Here is a 5,458-nt window from a genome sequence, read left to right as displayed (position 1 = left end):
GAAGGGTATCTATGTGTGACCGGAAGGTCTTATATGCTATGAGATGTATGTGATGTATGTTGTTATGTGATATGTATGTGCTATGAATGTTATGTATGATAAGGACCAGAAGGTTAAGAAGATATGGACCGGAAGGTCGGGAGGTTACGGACCGGAAGGTCGATACGGGTAGGACCGAAAGGTCTACCGGGATTTGGGACGGAAGTCCCCTGAGACGCTTGGACCGGAAGGTCCCACAGAGTTATGGCCTGGAAAGGCGTATGTGTTGTATGTGGTATTTTGGGGAACTCACTAAGCATTTATTCTTACAGTTGTTCTGTTATGTGTTTCAGGTACTAGCGAGGATCGCGGGAAGGCGCCGGCATGATCCGTACACACTCATAGAGATTATGTTTTGAGATTCTGGGATTTGTTTGTTATGATGACATTGGATACAGTCTGTTTGATATTGTTTTTGATGATTGAAAATATGATTTAAAAATGAAAAATTGTTTTGAAAATTTACGTTGTTACAACTGGGCATCAAAAATCTCGGAGGTGAAGTCTCGAACACATCCCTGCAAGAATAGAACAAAAAATGGTGAGAGTGTCTCATCCTCGGTATAGAGTCCCATGCGTCATGCGAATTCCTGAAGACTGCATTCGCGGTATACGCTTCCTAATCTAAAAACAAGTGCCCGGTTGTAAGTCGGATCGACAGTTTTATCCTCAAAACTCACGGTGGCAAAGAACTCCACCGATAATTCCCGATAGACGGGTTCTTGAAGAGAAATTAGATTCCTCCACCCATTGCAATTAAATGTAAAGCCCCCCATAAACACTTTCGTCCAATATTTTTCCAGCTCTGTAACCATACCGACCCCGCGTAACCATGCCCAATCCACAGTGGGAGCAACTGCAAACTCATGGTTATATAACCATCCCACCCGATTTTCATAATTATTCAACATTGCACGGGAAAGATTTTGCGGAAAACGGTATAGCGGGTGAATACTTGCCGCATCAATAGGGTCTTGTGCTTGAGGAATGCCCTTCGAGGACCCATTTTTCCTGAAATAACCAACGAAAAACGAAACAAACCAAAACAACCAAGATATCAAATTATAAGGCAAAACAGGAAACTGGTCGCCCAGTTTCCACGTCGTGGGTTTCATCTCCATGTCGTGAACCTAGTCCGAGACGTGGTTCTAGAACGGACCATCTGTGGTCAAAATCAACCACATATCTCACTTGGGTTTTGCTTATCTCATTAATCTATGGCCTTATATCACACATGCATTCAAAAATAACCAACTAATGGACGCAATTTTGGGTATTTATCTATAAAGAAACCCTAACCACCAAATGCATAAAATGTGAAGAAAACTATAAATTTTGTGGAAGTAAAACTTACCAAATGACGTTTGGAGACAAAGGATGCATGAAATTTGGAAGAAAATGGTAGAAAGTGGCAGAAAATCGAGTGTGGGGTTGAGCTTTTTCGTCCGTGTGCAAAGAGTAAACAAATGGGGAATGGTCAAAGTGTCTAGCATAAAACTCCCCCCCCCCCCCCCGGTGTTTTTTTTAAAGTCCACGTCGTGGATCTGGATTCCACGTCGTGGGCTTTTAACTGGGCCTAACTGATCGAGCTACTCCCTTTTTCCACGAAGTGGGCTTTTAACCCACGACATGGAATTGAGGTTTTTTCACTTTGAATGTCCATTTTTAATATAAAAACCTTAATTTATTTACCACTCAATTTTTTTAGAACCCCACACATGATTTTCACCAATTTGTTTAATAATTAAGACAATTAGATGATTAATTATCCTACAAATCAACTAAAATGCAAAAATTAAACTAAGTTCAAAAACGAAAAGAAATTCAAAACAAGCTCGGGTTGCCTCCCGCTAAGCGCTTCTTTTTGTTGGAGTCTTGAGCCGGACTCCTTGCCACCTTACGTTGAATTAGTCGGAGTATCCACCACCAATTGCGCCTTTTGCTCCTTCCATTTCCTTTTATATGCTTGGACTCGTCTAAGATACACTTTTTTGGAATTTTCTTTTTTACCCTTTACATCTCCTTATTCGAGCTTTCTTTTAATTCCCTTATTTTCCACATGTTTAACTTCTTCATTTTTAAGCTCCACGAACACCATCCTCTTTTCCATAATTGAACTCTTTAATTTAGAAGTAACATCCTCTTCATCACTGGACACCAATTATTCACTATCTTCACTTACCCAAGATGTTGGAGTTTTATAAGCAATAACTTCAAAGACCATAGGAACAGATGCTCTCGGTTTGATGCAGTTGATTTGTCGAACCTCTTCTTCCATAAGCTTTTCTAATTCCTCAAGTTCATTCTCTTCATCGACAATGAAAACTTCATCTTGATCACTCCCTTGGAAACCATCTTCTACTCCAAAAGTAGCTTCATCATCTCCCACTCTCAAGGTAAGCTTGGATTCGCGAATATCAACGAAGGCTCTAGCAGTATTAAGTAGAGGGCGACCAAAGATAATTGGGACATTGTTGTCTTCTTTCATGTCCATTATGACAAAGTCAATTGGAAAAACGAACTTTCCAATTTTCACTAAAATATCTTCTACAATGCCTCTAGGATATGTCACTGAACGATTGGCCATGTGAATTGTCATTCTTGTAGCCTTCAACTTTGGAATATTGAGCTTTTGATAAAATGAGTAAGGCATTAGATTTATGCTAGCCCCATAATCAGCTAAAGCATGAGTTTTCAAATTATTCCCAAATTCACATGGAAGAGTGAAGCGTCCAGGATCTCCCATCTTCTTTGGTAACTCTCCCATAATCACTTTAGAACTCTGCTCACTTAGAATTACCTTAGAATTCCTTTCTAATTGCTGGCGAGTATTGATTAAATCTTGCAAAAACTTGGCATACTCAGGAAATTTAGATAATGAATCAATGAAAGGGGTATTTATTGGAATACCTTTTACTTGTTGCATAAACTTCAAATGCTCCTGTTCCAGTGGATGGATATTAGCTCGGGAAGGAAACGGTAAAGAAGGACGATAAGCAAGAACCTTATCCAAGTTTTTCTGATCAGACCTATCCCACGTCATGGATATTGAATCTCCACGTCGTGGATCCAGTGTTTCAGCAAGTTTATTTTCTTCGAGTTTGGAATTCTTTAGCTTTGGCTCGAACTGAGATGGATCGACTTCAAGTGCTTCAAGGAATTCAGAAATGGTGTCCTCTTCAGTTTCTATTACCATTACGTGTGATTGAGGCTTTTTCTACGGAATTGGGTTAGATAATCTTTCATTCACCAAAGTGGTTAGTTGACCAAGTTGGGCTTCGATATTTTTTATTGATGTCTGCTAATTACTTAGCAATTCTTGTTAGTCCCTTATCACCGCATCAGTGTCATCATGTCTTTTCTCGGAAGCCTCCATAAATCTATATAAAATAGACTCAAGATCAACTTTCTTTTCAGGAGGTGGTTGTTCTTTTTGGTAGAAGCATCGGTCAGTCTGCCTATATTTTTCTTCTTTCAGCTTCTTATACTCGTCATATGGTAACCACTCCCTCTTTGGTTTCCTCCAATTTTCATAATACTTATCCCCAGTCGAGTAGCAAACTTGCACCTTTTTATTTCAATGTTCATCCAAGTGGCAATCTTTTGTTAAGTGTGGACCATTGCACCTTTTACAACCAACTCTGATAGCATGAATTGATTGGTCCATCTTGGTCATTCTTCTGTCCATAGTGTCAAGCATAGCTAGTACAGCAGCCATGTCTTCAGAATTTCCTCCCCCAACTCCTTTAACTCCATCATGTCTTGGATTATGGTACTCACGAGAATGCTTTGAGAACTCTTCAATCAACTCCTTTACTTCACCCGAATTTTTCTTAGTAAGCGGTTTTTCATGACATTCACCCCGTTATTAAAGATAGACACTTCTTGTTGTATGTTAAGGTCATTTTGTGGGCAGTTTCTTAGTAACCCTTTATAACGCTCCCATGCCTCATAAAGTGACTCACCTGGTTGTTGCTCAAAGTTGACTATTGCCTTCTTGAGTTTAGATATCTTTGATGGTGGGCAAAATTTTTCTAGGAATTGCTCACGCATCTGTGCCCAAGTAGTTATAGCACCAGGTGGAAGTGCTTTCAGCCAATCTTTTGCTGCTCCCTTAAAAGTGATGGGAAGCATCCTTAACAAGACTGTCTCTCTAGGAACATTCGGGACATTGAAATAATCCGCAATGTCATTGACATCATCTAAATGCTTGTAATCATCCTCATGATCCTTCCCAGAAAATGGTACATCCTTAAGCGCAGTAAGAATGTGTCCTTTAACCTCGAATGTTGCAGTGGCGGGAATTGTAGGTTGTACTAAACCAGGACTAGCATTGTCTCTTATCCGCTTCTTGTATGCCCCCATGGACATATCCGCAATGATTTCCATTTCGTTTTCTGGATCGTCTTCGGGTTCGCTTTTCTCTAATTCGAATTCAGGTTCGGACTCGTATTCAGATTCTTGTGGACTAGATATTTGATGAAGATCTTCAATTTTACTTTTGTCCTTCGAAGATGTACTTGGCTCTCCCACGTTCTTCCCTTTCTTCTTTCCAAAAACCGATTTAAGGCTTTAAATGGTGAGCTCTTTGGTGGTTGGTCTTCTTTCACGTTTTTATCCGACTTTTTGTGAAGGGCCGACTCTAGATCTTCAAGCGGTGGTACCAAAGGTTTGTTGGAACCTTTGGTCATGAACTACTGTAAAATAAACAAAAATAAAAACGTAAATCTGAACAAAAACTAAAAAAAATAAAAATACTAAAAATACCTTCCTAACTGAACCCACGTCGTGTACTTACGGTCCACATTGTGGTCTCAGATCTGAAACAAAAATTAATGCAGAAAATTAACTTTTTGCAGGTGTTACCCCACAAAAATGATCGATTAACTCAAAGCAAATAAATTAACAATCAAATAAGCCGTTCCCCGGCAACGGCGCCAAAAAAACTTAATGCGTGCAAATAGCTACACCTAATTTTACCTACTCTCCTACTAGCTATTCGACTAAGGGCAGTGTAACCCTCCCAAATAGTATAACACAAAAATCGGGTATCGAACACAGGGAACGAAATCAATTATTTAACCTACTTACTATTAAATTAATCTAAAACTCTAACAAAAGTAAAATGAGTTTTTATCTAATTTTGCAAGTTTTCATGAACTTAATATATCAACAACTATTCAATCAAATTATAAAAACACTTCTGGTAGGTTGAATCCACTTTCCCTAAATGGTTTAAATATTAATTATGACAATTCCCGTTGGTTACCAATTAAAGTATTATTAGCAATTCAATTTCAAATTTACCAATATTCAATTAATTCATGTAGATCTATGCATGGTCACACATAATTTAACACATAATCAATTATTAGATAGGATTGGAGCTATGTAAGATTGAGTTAACAAACACAATTGT

General features: G+C 38.7%; 1 non-coding gene across 1 annotated transcript; it reads left to right on the top strand.

Annotated features, from left to right (window-relative positions):
• Nucleotides 1-3,937: 3,937 nt before the first annotated feature.
• Nucleotides 3,938-4,044, top strand: LOC145117932 (small nucleolar RNA R71). The gene has a single exon (XR_013712924.1). It is a non-coding gene; the product is annotated as a small nucleolar RNA R71 (small nucleolar RNA).
• Nucleotides 4,045-5,458: the final 1,414 nt, after the last annotated feature.

Source organism: Lactuca virosa, chromosome 5, assembly GCF_052849685.1.
Source record: "Lactuca virosa cultivar CGN04683 chromosome 5, Lactuca_virosa_CGN04683_v6, whole genome shotgun sequence".
NCBI classification, from domain to species: Eukaryota; Viridiplantae; Streptophyta; class Magnoliopsida; order Asterales; family Asteraceae; genus Lactuca; species Lactuca virosa.
The sequence above is the reverse complement of the archived record's forward strand: the minus strand, read 5'-3'. Positions and strand labels throughout refer to the sequence as shown.